Source organism: Arvicanthis niloticus, chromosome 20 (genome assembly GCF_011762505.2).
Source record: "Arvicanthis niloticus isolate mArvNil1 chromosome 20, mArvNil1.pat.X, whole genome shotgun sequence".
NCBI lineage: Eukaryota > Metazoa > Chordata > Mammalia > Rodentia > Muridae > Arvicanthis > Arvicanthis niloticus.
Window position 1 is genome coordinate 3,796,697 of NC_047677.1, and position 22,627 is coordinate 3,819,323.

The following is a 22,627-nucleotide window of genomic DNA, read 5'->3' on the forward strand; positions in this document are numbered from 1 at the left end:
TTTGAAAGAATGAAATTATGAAATTTTAAAGTAAATGGCTAGAGCTACGAAAGTCTTCCTGAATGAGACAACCTAGTCTCTCTCCACAAAAAAGTACAAATACTATGTGTATGTTTTTACCTGTGGATGTTAGGTTTTAACCCTTTTGTAGTCACTCACACACCCATGTAAGCACAGAGGTCGATAAGAATAAAGGACTGTGGGAGAGAGGAGACTGTCCAACGGAATGGGAAATAGAATATATACTTATGGGATTACTGGGAAGTGGGATGAACAGGAAGATTAAACAGAGAAGGAAGAGAGAGATAAGAGATGAAACATGGGGAAGGACACCTAACACTAAGGTCTATTTGAGGAGTCATGTGGAAACCTACTACTACTATTACTATAGAAACTTTTTAAAATATCTACTTACATGAAGGCAGTCCTAATAGAGTTTCAAAATACTGTGGGAGATGATGCCCCATATAGACATCTTTCACAGCCATGTGAAACTTCCTGTGGCAAGAATGGATTCAATCTAGTTGAGCATTTAACCAAGAGGACTGCATGGAAGCTCACTGCACCATCCCCATCTTAGTCACTGTTTTGTTACTGTAAAGAAATATAATTTCTTTATAAAATAAAGAATTTAATCCAATGCTTATTTACAGTTTCAGAGGGTTAGTTTATGATATCATGATGGGTAGCTGACAGGTATAGCTCTAAAACAAGAGTGGAGAGTTTATATCCTGATCCACAGGTAAAGAGATTTAGGTTTGGCCTAGGCTTTCGAAACTTTGAAACCCATTCCCAGTTGATACACTACTTCAAACAAGGCCATACCTCCAAATACTTTCCAAACATTTCTATTCCCTGGTAATTAATTAAGCATATGTATATGAGATATGGAGACCATTTTTATTTAAACAATTATTCCTCATTCCTCTAAACAACCTAGGCTATTACAAAGGCTATTGGTTACCCACCACAAATTGATTTAAGATCCTATTTCTGAAGACAACACTTACATATTGCATCATCATATATGGGAGAAGTTGAGCTTGTGCATAGTTACAGGATCCACTGTTACTGACCAGTATTCATAGTACTGAAATCTGCACCACACCATAACAGAGGAAAGATAGAAACCAACAAGACAGCTATAAACCTGAGGTCTACAGGGTGGCATGCCTGCATGATATTTTGGTGCAACTGTGGGACAAACATTGTAGAAGTAAGCAGTCATTAACTGGTTTCATTTAAAGGCCACACCATGATGTAGAACCCATGCCTGATACAATTGATGTGGCCAAGAACATGAGGCTAAATAGGCCACGGACCTAAGGAAAAAATCAAACACAATTTTTCTGCTAAAGAAGCATGGCAATAAAAGTGATTCCTAACAACATTCTGCTCTACACAAATATCAGTCTTTTTCATTCATTACCAGAGAGGCTTCCTTGGACAAGAGATGGGAACAAAGTAGAGAGGCCCACACCCAGACAATGTGCTATAAGTGACAGACTTTGAAACACTCAGTCCTAACTGAGATATAATCATCAAAGTATGCCTCTCAGGACTCAGAGATCTTTGAAGAACAAGAGGTAGAAAGATTCTAAGAGTCAGAGGGGGATGGATGACTCCAAGAAAACATTGTCCTCTAAACACAAAAAGATTCATGCATATATGAACTCACAGAAGCTTGCATCATGTACAATGTTTATATATGGTCAAGTTAGATACAGAGCCAGCACTAAGAGAGCGGAGTGTACAAAAGCCCCCATTACTACCCAAGAAGCTACCTTCAATAGATATCTGCATGCAAAGGGAAAAACAGTTCTCTCTAATTTAGTCATATTGAGTATATGGACCCATATTTAAGGTCTACCATTATGCCGAGCAGTAGATGGACAATGTGAAACAAACATTTTTGTTTGTTTGTTTTACTGGAGTTTTCCTGGTATATTAAACAGTTTTTTTATTTGGTGTTTTTATGCATTTTGAATTTTTGTACACATATATTTCTTGCATTTTTCTTTTTGCCATTTTTTGTTTTGATTTATTTGTCCATTTGTTTTCTAAAGAGAGAGAGAAGTGGGCATGAATGAATGAGCAGGAAATCTGTGTGAGTGGTTAGGAAAGGAGAAACAATAATCAGAGTATATTATCTGAAAACTATAGTGTTCAGCTAACAAATAAAAACAGAATAAGTAGAAGAGGGGCAGAGAGAATGTAGGAGCCAGAGTACAGGGAACAGTGCTGTGAATGTTATCTTCTGGACAACAGAGGGTCTTTGTATGTTTGGAAAAATGAATCCCCACTAGTTGTTATTTAGCTTAAGACCTGTGAAGATCAAGCCATTCAAGAGTCTCGTGTGAATGCAGAAGGAACTTATAAAACTTAAACACTTGCTGAAGAGTCATTTATTACAACAACTGGGGAAAAGAGAGTCAATTTTTTGTAAGGTTGGGGCCACTACTCAGTTGCCCAAGCTCCAGTAGATGTATCCACAGTCAGAAACATGATCACCACCAATTGGATATTTTGTTCAAAATAGAAGAGGCAGGGGAACTCATAATTGTGAAAAGAATGTATTTTGGGTATGTCTAGGAGAAGTAGAGGAGATTTAAGGTATATATGATCTAGATACATTATATATATATATTATATATATGAAAATTTCAATAAATACATTAAAATATTTAAAATGGTTTTTGTATCTGCACAAAAGTTTAATATTATTAACATTATCTGTTATACACAGAAAAATGTAAATATGTGTGGCTGATGATGTCACTAAGGCTACCTATCATTGCAGGACCTTATGTTTTATGTTCAGCATTGAAAAATATAGTCTCATAGTTTATCACATAGAAATAATATGTCTTGAGCATAAGAGCAGCCAAGAACTAAAAATATAAGTTATCCAAGTTTCATTATCTTTAGAGAGAAATGTGTTTTTCCTAAATGTTAAAGAAATTTATGGCATTGATTTCTCTGTAAAGGATGCCTGCAATATCCTTAGAAGCAATTACACAAAGAATAAAAATTGGTTTTATGTGGTCATTTCTTCTATCAATTGCCAATAACATTTGTGAGTATACAATTGCTTTGTTTCTGTAGGAGCATGGTCCTTGATGTTAAAGGGATATACATAGTCACTTATGGTTCATGATTCATAACAGGGAGTTGAGGATTAGGGACATACAAAGATGAATTCTCACTGTGTCCTTTGGATACCTGTCCAACATCAGTGTCTAATTGCCTCTCTTGTTAGATATATAGCAAGCATTTGCCATCTTTTGCTTTTATCTAATAACACACACACACACACACACATATGCATGCATGCACATGTGTACAGACACACACACACATACACACACACACACACACACACACACACACACATTGGGTCTTTTTGAAAAATATACAACTTGTTGTTATAAGAAAAAGTGTGAAGTTGGAAGAGCTTTCTAAGTGGAAGTTTCTCCATCCTAATTGAGAAGAAATTTGAGACAGAGGCCAGAGATGTCAAATTCTTGAAGGCTGTAACTACTATACTTAGCATTCTGCTTCCTAATCTCCCACAGAACTTTAGAAAGACTCTTATAAAACACTAGCTCCTCAGGGCTAAGGTGAATTTTAAATGACATACCCCCCAAAAATAAATAAAAGACTTCAAGTAACCTTACATTAGGATTCTAAAGACTATCTTTGTTTACATATCTTGCTTTTAATTCTTACCAAAACCAAGAGAGGAACATTATCTGTTGGGGGCCAACTTTTAGAAGAAAGCGGCTATCAGCTTTGCAGCCATCTTGAGCCATATACCCTGACATGAGACTTGGATTACAATAGCCTACAACAGCTGAGCACACTCCGATAATCTTGGTTTAGATACCTTGAGATTAAAGATGCGTGAGATTAAAGGTGTGTGAGATTAAAGGTGTGTGACTTAAGAGTATGACTTAGAAGTATAGAGATCAGAGTTAGAGACAAGACCTAAGGGCATGATTAAAGGTGTAACTTAGAGGCGTGGCTTAGAAGTGAGACATATAAAAGGCAGAGACAGAACAGATCAGAAGACAGACTATAGAGAGAGATTCATACACATCAGACATTAGGTAGAATCTGCCCTCACCCTCGCTCTTGCTGAACCCCGACCTACAGACCGAAGCAGCAGCTTGGGCCAGGATACACTGGCCGCCCAAACGTGGGTCGACCCAGGCCTCAACAATTTGCCTGGGCTGCAACATTTATTTTGGCCGCCTGAACGTGGGGCTAGTGTGGACCCCAACAATTATCTAAAATCACATTAAATTATCGCCAGAGAAAGGAATGTTGGTTTTGGTTATATAAAACATGCCAATTACAGCTGGAAATATATAACAATCGTATTGTTAGCATTAATATTTATTTTTTTAGATATATATTTGTACAAGATGGATATAGAGATATTTCTGTATCTATTTATATACATATACTCCACAAAAAGTTATAATAAATATAATGAAGTATACTTGTTAAGTTGATGATTATTATTTTACTCAAAGAAATAAAATATTAATAGAACAATCATGAGTTAAATATTACAAAGTAATAAATAATGCAAAAATTAACACCGAACCATGAAATAAAGGAAATCAACTAGAAATCTATAACATACTCACAAGTACCATATTAGGCTACTCAACAGAAGTCGATAACACTGAATGAAGTGAGAGTGGTCCTAATGAGTCCTGATGACAGAAGAGTTTGCTCTCTAGAGAACACAGTAGGAAGTCAAGAATGGCTTCCTGGGGTTGAAATTTATGTGTTGATCGAGAATCCAGTGTAGTTAGTGGTGCCCAATCATCCAGGCATATGCAAATGTGCAAAAGAAAAAGGGAACTTTCTATCTTGCTCACACAGAGACTACAGAAGATGTGTAGATCAAAAGGTGACTTCTATTCATGTGATGATTCCGATACATACCTGCTTCCTTGCACCATCCCTCAGGATCTGGACTCTGTCCATGGGCATCTGAGAAAAGAGAAGAACATTATTTAAGATATTGGTACAAGTGACATGCAACACTTCTACACTAGAATCATTACAAATATACATGAGTAAAAAACAGGATGGGAATTCAGACCCATGTGATCAGGAAAGGCTTGGTGTTGAAGTTTGGCTCTGGTTCTTTCTCCCAGCCTCGTGCTCCCAGAAATAAGACTCAGACTCAACAAATATTTACAAGCACCTTATATGGCTAGTTTTCTGTGACTAGATATAACTTAAAATATCCCATTTTCTTCTGGCCTACATTGTGCCACATGGTTGGTTACCTGTGCTCAGGTACCATGTGACAACTCTTCACATCTTCCTGGTGAATCACTCTGTCTCCTCTCCCAGAATTCTTCTTTTCTTCTGATGTCCCTCTTTCTCTTTCCTGCCTAAGCCATAGGCCATAGACCTTTTTAATTGACAGGTCATGCACCCATACAACCCAGAAGATGTTCTCTTTATAGGCTGGAGTACAATTATTGTGCAGGGGATTTAAATACAGTCTTTTAAGTCATAAATAAGGCATCTAGACAGTTAGTGATGAGGGAAAACAGTAAATACTACTTATCTAGGTCTCATTCACTTTCAGAATAAGTGGTTTGTTTTGTTTTTCCTAAGTACTAATTTTGGGCATTGGCTCCTCAGGAAGAGATGTTTGCTCTTCATGCTGATGGTCATCAAGCAGCCTTTACCATGGGAAAGGATAAGGAAACAATCGCACGCACAGAGCCGGATAAAATGTGGCTTTTGCACAGGTAAGCAGGTTCACAGTGGCAGCTCGTTCATATCCATTTCTCACTTTAGGAAATTTGAGACTTTTATAAAAATGTCCCAGCTCTCCCACCTTTGCCTCACACAGCTCTGTCTCAGTTTCCGGGCAAATTCAGTTTGCTATCTGCAGAAATTTATCACGGCCATTAACATAAAACCATCTTGCTATGTAATTCGTCCAGCCATGGCTCTGGGTGATGCCTTTGCTTTATTTCTCTCTGAGTAATTATCTGTCTGGACAATATATCTTGAACAAACCCCATAAAGGTCCTGTACCTGGTTTTTGTTTTGCTGGCTGCCTATCGTACATGAATTGTGTTCCCAGAATCTCGTTGAGACATGCCTGTTCTCTAAGAGCCTACTTTTACAAAGCCATGTCGGCTTCTGTGATCTGTAACCAAGGTTTCTTCTCAGCTTCATTCCCTCAGCTTACAACTGACTGACTGGCACTGGGTTAGATTTTTTTCTTTCTTCTTTCTTTTTTTCTTTTTTCTTTTTCTCTTTCTTTCTTGCTTCTTTCCTGCCTCCCTCTCTGTCTCCCTCCCTCCTTTCCTCCTTTCTTTCTTTCTTTCTTTCTTTCTTTCTTTCTTTCTTTCTTTCTTTCTTTCTTTTCTTCTGTGAGCTTCTTTTCCTTGTGACTCTTGGTCTGCCCTCTTAAGATTTATGTGGCTTCAGGAAATAGGGTTGATTTCAGCATAAATCCAGTCAAAAACAGATTTCTCTGGTGTGAACTTACACTGTATCTCACTCTTCCCATAAAACTCCAAGTCTTCCATTGATGCTGATGTTAGCCATGAAGTTCTTACAATCAGCTTGCCTACCAGACCCATGTAGCTTCTTAGTATTTCATCTTGTTTTCTCATTAGCTATCTTTCTGCTTCCAGATTAATAAACTGTTCAGTCCTAGAAATATAATCACAAGACATAGCAACATAATAATAAGAGCTAAAACTTGCAACATTTTTCTAAAGCATTGGAAAATTAAAATAATTTATGAAATTAAAAAAACAATTATCCTTTACAAGTGGCAAAGAAATCAGAAAGCATGATATAAAAATTAAAGTTATAATATTTCCCATCATAACATGACATTCTATGTAAAATAAACATAATTCAGAAATCATATGCATAAATATATTTTAAAAACTTTAATAAAGTATCATATTTTTATAAACCTTTGTATCTGATGCTATTTTACCCACTATTTTACAAAACAGAAATGAGTAAGGTCAAATAGTTAAGGTGTCTAAATTTAAATGACTTTCAGCTTCTCAAAAAATATTTCTAAGTTAATAAAAACATATCATTGTATTAATGTTGGCTCCGACACCAGGCTTTTAGCCTTGTTCATACTCATCTAATTAAACTTTCACAAATAACCATTCTTCTTCCCTTTCTTCTTCCTCTGGGTATCTGTGCTTATGCAGCTATTAGCATCCCAACATAAGATCTCCGGTCTGAGAATGCCCACAGGATGAATGAGATTCTAACAGTCTCTGACAGTGAGTCCAATTGGAAAAGAGACAGACAGATACTTTAGTCTAGAATGCCCTTACCAGAACAGCTGTGAAGATTGCATATGACACTCTGCAATTGAATGTGCTGTTCATAGTGGAGACAACTTATTCTCATTATTCTGTAAAGCCCGAGGAAGTTCCAACAAAATGCAGACCAGAGGCATTTCATTTAGAATTTTATATATATGCTTTGCATCATGCAAATGTGTCAAAATCTGTTAAAGCAGTGTGTGTGTGTGTGTGTGTATGTGTGTATGTGTGTATGTGTGTATGTGTGTGTGTGTAATTGTGGAAATTATTGAATAACTACGATGTTTAGGAACTAGATTGAAATATACTTACAGTGGCAAAGAAGTAACTATAGCCATAAACAAAAGCACCTTTACAAAGCATAGTGTAAAGACAATGTGACAAAGATGATTGTCAGGAAGAAATAAACCAACATGAAGCAACTATTAGACTTTTACATGTGTTTTATAAAACAGTTTAATGTCAATAAAAATCTGATGAAAAATCCATCCTATTCTGTCATCTGCCTAGAAAAAAGTATTAGAAAATTTCAGTTTTCTCATATTTGAGGGCTCCAATCTCTTCTTAATATAGATTGGACATAACAATTACTAAAACATTAGATTCTCTATAGGGCTGCACATTAGAAATATATGCTTCAAAATACTGGTGGGTTTAGTAAATAAATGTGTACAAGTAGGCAACGGCTTTGGAAACAGCAAAGTTCATGGGCTTTTACATGGTATTAGGCAATCCATTTCTCATCTGTTGATGTCACTTTAACGCTGAGGGTGTGCTTGTCATGTGATGACATTACTACACACAGGAGTATCTTTGATCACTTTGTTATGTCAGAAATCTACTACATTTTGTATTGATTAATATATTAATCGTGACCATTTTTATTTCAGAATTAGCATAGCCATACTGCTCTGAGTTATGATACAAATATGTTCTATCAAAGACTAAACTAGCCTTTTACTGCTGTTAACAAGAGGTAATGCCCTACGTAATGATTAAATCCTTGAGCCAACACAACACATTGTAAGCTGTTTAGATTTCAAGATGTCTAATCTATAGATGCAAACAAAGAAATTCATCTTCTTTCTGTACTGACATAGGAAAAACCTCTAATGGAAGCTGTGATTTCCTACTGTTGTGTGTTTAGCAGCAAGGAAAGTACTACCAAGACCATTGTCCTAGATGAAAATGTATATACCCAAGATCATGTATTTCCACTAGTGATAACAGACATAGAAAACTGACTCCTGATAGTTTACTTCTAACTTCTCATCTAGTTTTCCAATGTCACATGGCATGACATTTAGCAATGTCACATGGCAAAGTTCATTTCAAATAGCGTTTTAATTTTATCCCTGTGACATGATCACTAGCTGAAAAGAAAAACAAAACTCCATTCGACTCTGTAAATATGACCTGGTAGACATTTTGCACAGCTACTTTCTGCAGGCGATAGCTATGCATTAATGTTCACCCAGAGACATTCTAGTTCATAACCCTTAGGGGTTTATACAGCAAATGTCACATTTTCCATGTGCAGATAAATTCATAAATCAATGTGTGCAGCTCATATTGCCTGGATCTGTATAGCAAAATTTAATTAGCTAAACACATACAAATGTTGCCACACTTCATTCACTGCTATGGTGAGATCAAAAGGCAGCAGATGTAGCTGGGTGACAAAGAAGCATTGTAATTAATGTCAGGCAGATTCTGGGTACAATATATTATAAGAATATGCCTAACTCTTATGATGAATAAATCTTATTCCCACAATGCAAAATGGAAGGAGAAAATAGTTTTGCTATTTACAAGAGTAAAAGTATAAGTAGATTTACTTTTGCAATCATGCGAAGTCAGGTTGCTTCAAGAATCTCAAGAAAAATAGGTATTTTGACCGTAAGAATGGAGAGAGAAAAGAGAAAGCAGGTTAGGGTATTATCTTTACTGTATGGTTTTCAAAAAATCATATCTGGTTGTATTTTCTGAATAGAAAAAAATACAGTTAGGTAAAACTATACTCATCTGAAAGACAAGGTTAAAACAAGCTATGTTTTTTCTTTTTTGCAAGACAGTTTAAGAAGGAGGGAAGAACTTGAAAATTTATAATTGGCAGGGTAAAGAGATGATCTACTTCTGCATAAGGTTTTACATAAACCTTTGTGAAATTAGCATTCTGACACCAGTGATAGAGAAAGAGAGGAGGTGTTACTGTGGTGGACTGAAGCCAGGACAGGTCATGAAAAGCTTTGATATCAAGTCAGTTTTGTTATCACTTTATACACTAAAGTTATCAGGTGGTGCAAACAAGCAAACTAGATTTTACAAAAGCCTATATGATAGTGGCAGTCAGTAGGTTATTCAGGGGAAAAAAAGCATTGTTTTAACTATTTCTCTAGGTCATTCTGCTCCAAGTAGCTCCAAAGTCATGCTTGGAAAATGGTACAGGTAGTACTTTAAGTAAATCACGAAATAATATTTAAAAACAATCAGTATCTAATAACACAAATTATCCAGAAAATCCAGGACACAGTGAGAAGACCAAACCTAAGGATAATAGGTATAGTTGAGAGTGAGGATACCCAACTTAAGGGGCCAGTAAATATCTTCAACAAAATTATAGAGGAAAACTTCCCTAACCTAAAGAACAAGATGCCCATAAACATACAAGAAGCCTACAGAATGCCAAATACACTAGACCAGAAAAAAAATACCTCCTGTTACATAATAATCAAAATATCTAATGCACAAAACAAAGAAAAACTACTAAAAGCAATAAGAAAAAAATGTCAAGTAAAATATATAGGCGACCTATAAGAATTACACCAGACTTCTCACCAGAGACCATGAAGACCAGAAGATCCTGAACTGATCTTATACAGACCCTAAGAGAACACAAATGCCAGTCCAGACTACTATACTCAATAAAACTCTCAATCACTATTGATTGAGAAACAAAGATATTCTATGACAAAACCAAATTTGGACAATATCGTTCCACAAACCCAGCCCTACAAAAGATCATAGATGGAAAAAGCCAACACAAGGAAAAAAAAACACAACCTAGAAAATGCAAGGAACTAATCTTTCAACAACCCCAAATGAAGATAGCTACACAATCATAATTCCACTTCTAATAACGAAAATAACAGGAGGCCACAATCATTTTCCTTAATATCTCTTAACATCAATGGACTCAATTCTCCAATAAAAAGAGGTAGACTATCAAACTGGATACACAAACAGGACCAAAAATTTTGCTGCATACAGGAAACACACTTCAGTGACAAATATTGACACTACCTCAGAGTAAAAGGATGGGAAACAATTTTCTAAGCAAATGGTCCCAAGTAACAAGCTGAAGTAGCCAATCTAATATCAAATAAAATCTACTTTTAACCAAAAGTAATCAAAAAAGATGAGGAAGGGCACTTCATACTCATCAAAGGAAAAATCTACCAAGAAGAACTCTCAATTCTGAACATCTATACCCCAAATGCAAGGGTAGCCACATACATAAAAGAAACTTTACTAAAGCTCAAAACATACATTGCACCTTATACAATAATAGTGGGAGACTTCAACAACCCACTCTCAACAATGGACAGATCATGGAAACAGAAACTAAACAGAGACACACAGAAATTAACAAAAGTTATGAACCAAATGAATTTAACAGATATCTATAGAACATTTCATCCTAAAACAAAAGAACATACCTTTTTCTCAGCACCTCATTGTACATTCTCCAAAATAGACAATATAATTGGACACAAAACAGGCCTCAACACATACAAAAAGATTGAAATAATCCCTTGTATCCTATCAGATCACCATGGACTAAGGCTGGTCTTTAATAATGATAAAACCAATGGAAAACCCACATGCACATGGAAACTGAACAATGCTCTACTCAGTGATGACTTGCTCAAGGAAGAAATAAAGAAAGAAATTAAAGACTTTTTAGAATTCAATGAAAATGAGGACACAACATACCAAAACTTGTAGGACTCCATGAAAGCAGTGCTAAAAGAAAAACTCAAAGCTCTAAGTGCCTACATAAAGAAACTGGAGAGAGCATACACTAACAACTTGATAACACATCTGAAAGTTCTAGAACAAAAAGAAGCAAATACAGCCAAGAGGAGTAGACAGCAGGAAATAATCAACCTCAGGGCTGAAATCAACCAAGTAGAACCAGAAAGAACTATACAAATATCAGCAAAACCAGGAGCTGGTTCTTTGAGAAAATCAACAAAAATAGATAATTCCTTAGCCAGATTAACAAGAGGGCACAGAGACAGTATCCAAATTAATACAATCAGAACTGAAAAGGGAGACATAACAACAAAAACTGAGGAAATCACAAAATCATCAGATCCTACTACAAAGGCCTATACTCAACAAAACTGGAAAATCTGGATGAAATGGACAATTTTATAGACAGATACCAGGTACCAAAGTTAAATCAGGCCCAAATAAATAGTCCCATAATCCCTAAAGAAAAAGTAGCAGTCATTAAAAGTCTACACACACACTCACACACACACACACACACACACACACACACACACAAACCTGGATCATATGGTTTTAGTGCAGAATTTTGTTAGACCTTCAAGGAAGACCTAATGCCAATTCTCTTCAATCTTTTCCACAAAATAGAAACAAAAGGAACACTACCTAATTCGTTCTATGAAGCTACAATCACACTCATACCTAAATGTCACAAAGACCCAACAAAGAAAAACAACTTCAGACAAATCTCCCTTATGAATATTGATGCAAAAATACTCAATAAAATTCTAGAAAACAAAATCCAAAAACACATTAAAACAATCCTCCATCATGATCAAGTGGGCTTTATCCCAGGAATGAGGGATGGTTCAATATTTGGAAATCCATCAATGTAATCCACTACATAAACAAACTCAAAAGAAAAAAAACCACATGATCATCTCAGTAGGTGCTGAGAAAGCATTTGACAGAATTCAACATCCTTTCATGGTAAAAGTCTTGGAAAGAGCAGGAATTCAAGGCCCATACCTAAGCATAGTAAAATCAATATACAGCAAACCAGTAGCCAACATCAAACTAAATGGAGAGAAACTTGAAGCAATCCCAATAAGATCAGGGACTAGATGAGGTGGCCCACTCTCTCCCTACCTATTCACTACAGTACCAGAAGTCCTAGCCAGAGCAATTAGACAACAAAAAGAAGTTAAGGGACACAAATAGGAAAGGAAGAATTCAAAATATCACTATTTGCAGATGATATAATAGTATACTTAAGTGACCCCAAAACTTCCACCAGAGAACTCCTAAACCTGATTTAAAAAAAAAAAAAAAAACTTCAGCAAACTGACAGGTTTTAAAATCAACTCAAACATATTAGTAGCCTTCCTCTATGTGAAAGATAAATGGGCTGAAAAAAATTAGAAAAATAATACCCTCACAATAGTCACAAATAATATAAAATAATATGAAATACCTTGATGTGAATCTAACCAAGCTAGTGAAAGATCTGATGACAAGAACTTCAAGACTCTGAAGAAAGAAATCAAAGAAGATCTCAGAAGATGGAAAGATCTCCCATGCCCATGGATTGGCAGGATTAATATAGCAAAAATTGCCATCTTGCTAAAAACAATCTACAGATTCAATGAAATCCCCATTAAAATCCCAACTGAGTTCCTCACAGAGTTAGAAAGAGAAATTCTCAAATTCAGTTGGAATAACAAAAATCCCAGAATAGCGAAAATTATTCTCAACAATAAAAGAACTTCTGTATGAATCCCCATCCCTGACCTCAAGATGAACTACAGAGCAATAGTGATCAAAACTGCATGGTATTGGTACAGAGACAAGCAGGAAGATCAATGGAATATAATTAAAGACCCAGAAATGACCCCACACACCTATGGACCTCTTGATATTTGACAAAGAAGCTAAAAATTTCCAGTGAAAAAAGAACTACATTTTCAACAAATGGTGCTGGTCCAACTGGAGGACAACATGTAGAAGAATGCAAATCTATCCATTCTTATCTCCTTGTACAAAGCTCAAGTCAAAGTTGATAAAGGACTTCCACATAAAACCAGATACACTGAAACTAATAGAAGAGAAGGCGGGAAGTACCTTGAATACTTGGGCACAGGGGAAAAGTTCCTGAACAGAACACTAATGGTTTATGCTCTAAGATCAAGAATTGACAAATGGGACTTCATAAAATTGCAAAGTTTCTATAAGGCAAAGGACACTGTCAAAAGAACAAAATAGCAACCAACAGATTGGGAAAAGATCCTTACCAATCCCACATCCAATAGATGGCTAATATCCAATATATACAAAGAACTCAAGAAATTACACTCCAGACAACCAAATAACCCTATTTTTTAAAAAAATGGGGCATAGATCTAAACAAAGAATTCTCAACTGAGGAAACTCGAATGGCTGAGAAACACATAAAAAAAAAATGTACAGCATCTTTAGTCATCAGGGAAATTCAAATCAAAACAACCCTGAGATTCCAACTCACACCAGTCAGAATGGCTAAAACCAAAAACTCAGGTAATAGCAGATGGTGGCGAGGATGTGGAGAAAGAGGAACACTCCTCCATTGTTGGTCAGATTGCAAGATGGTGCAACCACTTTGGTAATCAGTCTGGCAGTTCCTCAGAAAATTGGACATAGCATTACCTGAGGACTCAGGTATACCACTCCTGGGCCTATAACCAGAAGATTCTCTAACATATAACAAGGACATATGCTCCACTATGTTCATAGCAGCTTTATTTATAATAGCCAGAATCTGGAAAGAACCCAGATGCCCTTCAACAGATGAATGGATTAAAAAAAATGTAATACATTTACACAATGGAGTATTACTCAGCTATTAAAAACAATGAATTTGAGAAATACTTAGGTAAATGAATGGAACTAGAAAATATCATCCTGAGTGAGTTAACCCAATCACAAAAGAATACACATGGTATTAACTCACTGATTATTGGATATTAGCTCAGAAGCTTAAAATAGCCAAGATTCAACTCACAGACCACATGAAGCTCATGAAGAAGGAAGACCAAGTGGGGGTGCTTTGGTCCTTCTTAGAAAGAGTAACAAAATACTCAAGGGAGCAAACATGGAGACAAAGTGTAGGGCAGAAACTGAAGGAGGGGCCGTCTGGAGACTGTTCAACCTGGGTATCCATCCCATGTGCAGTCACCAAAGGTAGACACTGATATAGATGTCAGGAAGTGCATGCTGATAGGAACCTGATATAGCTGTCTCCTTAGAGGTCTGCCAGAGCTTGACATATTCAGAAGCATATGCTCACAGCTAACCATTGAATTGATCAAGGAGTTCCCAATGGAGGAGTTAGACTGAAGACTGAAGGAGCTTAAAGGGTTTGCAGCCTCATGAGGAGAGCAACAATACCAACCAGCCAGAACTCCCAGGGTCTAAATCATTACCCTAGGAGCACTTAGGAAGGGACCCATGACTCCAGCTGTATATGTAAGTGAGGATGGCCCTGTCGGGCATAGGTGGGAGATGAGATCCTTGGTCCAATGAAGGCTGGATCCTGTGTGTGGGGGAATTCGAGGGTGGGAAGGTGGGAGTGGGGGATAAGTGGGGGCATATCCTCATAGAAGCATTAGAAGGGGGGATCGGATAGGGGGATCCTGATTGGGGGGGGAAATGATTGGGTAAGGGGATTACATCTGAATGTAAATAAAATACCCAATAAAAATAACAGAAAAAATAAGTAAAAGTAAAAAAAAAGAGGATGGTAAAACGGTGTTTGGAATTCGAATATGGACTGCATCCCCCCAGTGTTTTGTTGCTTATTTATATTGCACATCCTGATCATAGCTCATCACTAAGGGCACAGAGAACAAGAATGCAAGCAAAATCAGAGTCAGGAACCATGGAGAAAACACAGTGTTAATTGGCTAGTTATCAGCTCTTCCTAGCTTGCTAAGTAGTCTCTCTCTCTGTCTCTCTGTTTCTTTTTCTGTCTCTGTCTCTCTGTCTCTGTCTCTCTCTCTCTCTCTCTCTCTCTCTCTCCCCTTCTTTCTGTTGTTTGTTTTAAGACAAGGTGTCTCTGTATAGCTCTGGCAGACCTGGAACTTGCTCTATAGACTTGGGTGACCTCATACTCAGAGATCATTCAACTCTGGGCTACTTTCAAAATGTCTGGCTCCTCCTCTGTCAATCAACAATCAATAAAACATTCTACAACACTACTCAAAAAACTCATGAAGAAATAGCTACTGATGACTTGTGTTTCTCTGTACGAAGCAAACAGGTTTTTTTCAAACAATGAAAGGGATACACACTTTATAAGTGGCAGATTTGTGTGTCTTATCTCATTATGTTTTTATCTGTTGATCTAATATCCACATTTCTCTGCTCCCTCTCTATACAAAAGAAGACTGGATCACCAAAGTTTTCATTACAGCTCAATTAGTTGGAGTTTTGGCAGGAGAACAGAAAAGCAGGCATTGATTTCTCTTGCTTCCTGCCCTCAGTCAATAGGCAGGTCATTCTACATTTCTGTATTAAGCACACATCGTAGTAGGTTGGTCTGATGCTGCTTGTATTCTAATGCTAAATATTGGCTTCTCAAGATATGGTTGCCCCTGACAAGTATATCCTCATGAATGTGTTATGTGAACCTTGCTCCTCAATTTAACTGGTCAATAAAAGTCTAGAGCCTGTGATTGGGAAGTGAAGGCAGAAAGGTAGAACTTGAGGTTCAACTGAAAGGTTTGCAAATGGAGGGAGAAAGAAGACAGAGGTCTAAGAGGCTGCCGTGAAAAGAGATACACCATGACTGCATGGCCAGGAGAAACAGCAAGTAACAAGGGACTTTATAGCTGGGGAATAAGTACAGCTCTAAACAGCCCAATCTAAAATTACAGGTTGCAAATAAAATACCTAGATGGTATGTCTTTTATATAGGGCTTGCTAGGATTATAAACTCCATATACCCATATTCCATCAGAATTAGCCGCCAAGAAACTAAAGCTCAACATCTTCAGCAACTGCCAATTCATTCCTTCATCCTTTCAGGCTGAGAGGTGATGACCACTTCCCATTTACCCAGGTCTCAGAAGCTCTGCCATTCTTTGCTTTCTATTGCACTCTGGGATAATCTTTGTTAAGTTATCAATCTTTGATTTCCTCCTTTGAGTCTCTTCTCTAGCCTAGGATGGACACATCATTCTTTTGGCTGGCCAAAGGATGTGGTGGTCCTTGACATAATACATGTACTTAGAAGCTGCAGAATGAGGATCATGATCTCAAAGGGTACCTGTTCTATATAACAAGACCCTGTCTCTAAAGCAAAGCAAAAGTTACCCTGGGAAAATAATGCATTTTGAGTGACCAATATTATTTGGAAGAAAACACAAAATTATAGTAAAATGGACCAAATAAAATAAATGGGGTACAAAGGTAAACCCAATATATAATAAATGGTCTAATAAACAAACATCAAAAAAGAAGCTTACAAAGATAACCATTTTTTTTATTTTGTGCTTTCTTTCATTTTGTATTTGAATGAGATATTATACAGGCTGGTCTTTAATGCATTATATTGCCAAAGCTTGCCTCAAGCTCATGATCCCTTTATCTAAGCCTTGCCAGTACTGAGATTTTGTAGTATTCTTGGCAAAGTGCTGTATTTTTAAAATTGATTTTCAACATCAACTGTACTATTAAACAAAAAATATTTACTCTCAGATTTTTAAAGGCATTTTAGAAGATTCAGTATGGTTGGAAGATGATAGATAAATAGAAATGGAGGATTACTATATTTTATCTTGTCTATCTTGAAATTAATATGTTCAATTTAACTTTAAATGGGAGAGATTGAATCAACAAATGTATTTGCACCACATGTGTTCAGTTCTAAACTATGGAAGATCAGTATATTAGGATAGTTTTTTGTAGAGAGATCTCTTAGGATGTCATATTTGCTTTGCATAAAAATTTAAAATGATGTCACAGAGTAAACAAATTTATGTCAAGACATATTACATTTAAATAATTATGTCTTTTATAGACTACATTTCTTAATTGTTTCATCAAAGTTCCTGGTACATGCATATTTTTTAAATAACAGAAAATGTGTGAGCAGAAAAGCCGGGATTAGCAATGATAAAACAAAAACGAGTGATCCTGATTAATAAAGAAATCTAGTATTAACAAAATATAGTAGTATAAAACAGAACTGACTTACTTAACTCAATAAATGTAGACTTTTAAAATATTTTAATTAAAGTTAAAACAATGATTGGGACATTCAATGTTAATTACAAGAATTTTTGTTTATAATTTTTAAGTTAAAATATAAATTATTTATTTAGTTGATGATGACCAGATAGTTCAATAGTTTATTCTCATGACTTTATTTTTAATTAAGCAATAATTTATACTCAGTCAATCACCCATTTACTGGTATAATTTCTGTTTTTAAAAAATAAAAACAGTTATTACAACCACAGTCTGGCTGTAGACTAATTCTCTCATATAGGGAAATTTCTATTTATCTGTATTTATTGTAATTCATGTCTCTTGCTGGAAATAAATACATCATAGAAGTACTTTCCAATGAATTTCAGTCCCACTGGGCTTGATAAAACCATTCACGGCACCACTATCAGGTCAAGTACCCATGAATAAATTAGTTATAGGTCCTGGGCAAGAACCTACTTCTATTATTTTGGTAAATGGACACAGTATTAAAACAATTCTTAGTGACTTATACCTGTGAATTGCTATATCTCTCAGCCTTCAACAGAGAAGCTTTTAATTTTCAATAGATGTTGATTAACAGAGGTAAAAACTGGCCCAAATATAGAAAGTATGACACTGTGGAATACTCAGCCCTAAACGGTCCAACTGTATCTCAACCCTTAAACTCAAGGCTTACGGAGTGTTGTGGAAGAGAGGACAATAAGTATGCAAGAACCAGAGGCATTAGATGACTACTAAGAAACAATGCCTTCCAGGAACAACAGGTTATGTATGAATTCATATGAACTCTCAATGAATATGAAAGCACTCACAAAATCTAGGCAAGCTCAGGACATACTAATGGCTTCCAAGAAAGAGTCAGTTTTCTCTTAAGAGTGTAGTTCCTAATAAGTCAACAGTGCTCCAATGAAAGGCCACACATCCAACTATATATGGACAGCAAACTAGACATGGTAGGTGTAGATGAGGGAGAGGGAGGAGGAGGGGAAGGGGGAGGGAGAGGGGGGAGGGGGAGGGGGAGGGGGAGGGGGAGAGAGGGAGAGGAAGGAGAGGAAGAGGAAGGAGAGGGAGAGGGAGAGGGGGAAGGGGAGGGGGAGGGGGGAGGGGGAGGGGGAAGGGGAGGGGGAGGGGGAAGGGGAGGGGGAGGGGGAAGGGGAGGGGGAGGGGGAGAGAGAACATAAAGATGAGCTTTGTAGGTAAGGTGAATGTGAATGGTTGAGAAAAATGTTGAGCAATGTATTGTATAAAATTCTCAAATATAAGTTTTAAAAAATATAAAAATATTACTTTCAGTCTCCAGAAAACAAATCAGACAAGGAACATAATGTTAATGTTTTGTAATTGCTGCTGAATAGCTTAAGATTGGAATGGTACACAACTAATCAGGTAGCCATTATGGCACATCTGTAATTATCACTTTGACAAAGATTGGATAGCTTTCAAAAATAAGTAGCATACTTTCTTTTCTGGTCATGTGTCACAAATATACTTTTCCCAAGGCTAAAAAAACACATTTAAATATTCATGAAGCTGTTTTATGAGTTATGAGAGAATAAGTCTTGCTCTGATGCTCATCAGAATAAAGTGGCAAGATGGACATGTGAAAATAAAGGCATTAACAGTGTTGGATAGATGAAATAGACAGACTCGTAGTGAGCTACCTGTAAAATGCAACTTACAAATGACTAAAAAATAAGACACTGTATGTTCAGCCTGCTATTAAGTCAAGGTAGAAAAATATTTTATTTAATCTTTCACAATCTTGCAGCATTGGATTTCTGCTTTAAACATTTTATCATATGGAAATAAAAATAACTGAACGAAAAATTAGTATTCAGCTGAGAAAGAAATATGCATCACTCTTCTCTTTCAAATTCATCGTGCTTATTTCTGGACATGGTTAAGCAAGAGCCAAGTTTACACTTCCTTAAGGGATATATATCTGTGTTTTAATTTTTAATCCTGTTAAATCCAAAACTGTAGCATAAAGCTGACTTGGGGGATTTAATAATGAACTCTTTTAGCTTTCTCATAAGTTTTATTGGAAGATAAAATGAAGACAACCATCTTAAAAGACAAACATTTTCCAAACATTGTTATAAATTCAAAGCAGGAAGGAATTAAAAATCTATCACCTAACTACTTTACTTATTCTAAGGAACAGTATAAGAGCACATGGTGGTGGATTCTAATTGGAAAATATATATTTATGATTTAATATTTAGAAGCTAGCAAAAGACCTTTTAAATAATTTTTTGTTTATAATTGGTAGTTTTGAAGGGGTTTATAGCAACAGGAAATAAAATTTACTTCCTTATAGTCTAAATTTTAAAGTAGTAATGAATCAAGACCTCACATTTCATCAAAGTAACTCTCTTATACTTATTCATTTATTGTCTTTCTCTGTCTCTCTGTCTCTGTCTCTCTCCCTCTCTCTTCTATCTCTTCTTTGTCTCTTCCCTCTCCTCTGTTGGTGCACACACATAACTATCTCTCTCTCTCTCTCTCTCTCTCTCTCTCTCTCTCTCTCTCTCTCTCTCTCTCTCTCTGTATACAGTCATGCCTGAGTTTGCATAACATGAAGTGAGAATACACATTATAGCAGTGAGTTCTCTATCTTGTCCATGTATGTTCCAGAGATCTAACTCAGGCTTGGTAACAAGTGTTCTTATCTGCTCAGCTATCTCTCCAGACCAAAGAAGAAACAGTGTTAAAAAATACAAAATAAATGTTCAGTGTCCTAAAATGCAAAGCTAACGAGGTCAAGTATATGACTCAGATACAAAAGTATCATTTTGTGCAAATGTCACATAGAATAATAGTTACTTAAAGTTGCTCTTATGATACTTGTTTCTAGATGGTTGTTGGGGCTGCAAAGGTCAATAGAATTTAGATCAAGAAAGATGCTGGTGTTTTATTCATTATATTCATATCGATGTAGGTGACATTTTAAGAATACTTCTTATTTAGGCGTTTAAAAATTTCTTATAGTTCAATAATTGTCCATTTCCTTATGGTCAATAGAATTTACATATGAACATGAAATATTGATTAAGGAGGTTTCCTTTATAAAAAAAAAAAGATTGTCACATTTTTTCTAAGCATTTCTCCATGAGAAGTCACCTGGTTACAGATAATCATTATTTAACTGACCATAAACCCTAAAATACATTAGTTGATGGCTATGTTGGCTCATATTTCTGATCATCTAGCTTCTCAAAACATTAATTTACATATAGGATTTTCATGCATATTTTATTTTAGTTGATTTTGCCTCATTCCCCTACAACTAGTTCATCTCTCCACACCAACCAACCACCATGTGGACCTCAGCCTTCTTTCTTCTACTTGGACCTATTGTCTTCTCCGCTCCATCCTTAAAGCCATCTCTTTACAGAATCCTGGGTTCCTTTCTAGTTGACTGAATGTCTACCTGCATATAATTTAGCAGTCAGAATATGCACATGAAAGAGGAGATAATGTGTTTATCTAAGTCTGGGTTACCTTCCATTTCCTTGGAAATTTTGAAATTTCATTTCTCATTATGGTTGAATGATATTCTACAACATTTTATTAACCATTCATTTGTTGATGAACATGTAGAACTGTTAATTTACTGGCTATTTTGAAAAGAAAAAGCAGCAAAAACATGGATGTGCATGTATCTTGGTTGTACGCTATAAAATTATTTACATATATGCCATGGTATCTACATATATGTCAGCATATATATAAATGTATATGTGAAAACTATTTACATACATGCCAGCATAGCTGGGCCACATGGTGGTTCTCTTTTGTTTTATACTACGGAATGTCTTCTGACTCTGTCAGTCATCAATACATCAATACAATCTTCTTCATGTGAACTTGCAGAAGATTTTTGCTTTCCTAATTGTGGGACTGTTAAAAAAAAGGTTATCTTTGTTTCTGGTAGATCACTGTCTAGAAATAGCCAGAGACCCTGTGAGGAATGGCATACATTTTGCCATGTTCCCTGACTCCAGGCTCCTTACACACAGCTAAGACCTCCATTGATCAGTGTCTTTCAGTCATGTAGGGCAATGCCCCTGCCAGCTCCCCCACAGGTAGAGGGCATGACTACAGGCCTCGGGGCCTCAAGAGATTTCCATTTTAATGAGATACCTAAAGGCCAGAGGGCGTAGCCAATTAAGCATTCTTTCCCACCCCTTCTTCCTCCTCCCTCCCTATTTAACTCAGGGAAGACCTGAGTTAAATAGGGAAGGTGCAGCCAGACTCATCTACTTTCCATCATAACAATAAACTCTTTAAAACCATGGATTTCCTCCTGTCTTTGGGGGCCTGCCTTGAGGAACCATGAAGAAGGCCTTTAATCAGCTGCTACCACCTAATCCCCGATAAGGAGCCCTGCCAATATAAGCAAGCCAGCCTTGATCCAGCCAAGTGAGTGTGTACCACCATCACTACCCACAGGGCACTGTCAGGGCTTTCCTTTTCCTCATTCTCAGCCGTGTTGGGGGCCCAAAGATGAAGACCACCAGCATCCAGGTCAGCTGTCAGCCCAGAGACCCTCTCTCAGAAGCCTTGCCCCTGAGAGACTCAGATTCCCCCCATGCCCTGGCGGAGCCTCTCCTGGCACTGCATGGAGTGAACTATCAATTTCCACCTGCTTCTGCTCTCCAGAGCCACGGGATCTACAATTCCACCCAACAGGACCCACGCCCACAACTCTGCCCAACAGGACCCACAACAGTCCCCCATGTACAAGCTAACAGGCCCGTAGGATATTATCAGTGTTCTGGTCTTGTTTATGCAGTCATTTCTACAACACACTGTTTCACAGTAGTTTTTTTGGCTTTATGCCTTTTTTTTTCCATCCCATCTTTAAAGATATTCCTTTAGCCATGATGTAGAGGTTGTGATACTGTGATGCAAATGCATGAAGTAGGGATAAGCTCACCACAGTCTGCTGGTTTCTACACATTATCCTGTTGTGTTCTTTTGTGGTTGTCTTCATTTGACATAAAGAGGAG

At 36.7% G+C, this 22,627-nt stretch overlaps 1 long non-coding RNA gene across 2 annotated transcripts in view; it reads right to left on the reverse strand.

Moving 5' to 3' along the window:
• LOC143435168 (uncharacterized) overlaps positions 1-22,627 on the reverse strand; it is a 195,732-nt gene that overhangs the window by 80,187 nt on the left and 92,918 nt on the right. For both annotated transcript variants that reach the window (XR_013105227.1, XR_013105226.1), the window contains exons 3-4: positions 6,536-6,702; positions 4,960-5,007 (exon numbers count right to left, since the gene is read on the reverse strand). This is a non-coding gene — a long non-coding RNA (uncharacterized LOC143435168). The remainder of the gene's footprint in view (positions 1-4,959; positions 5,008-6,535; positions 6,703-22,627) is intronic.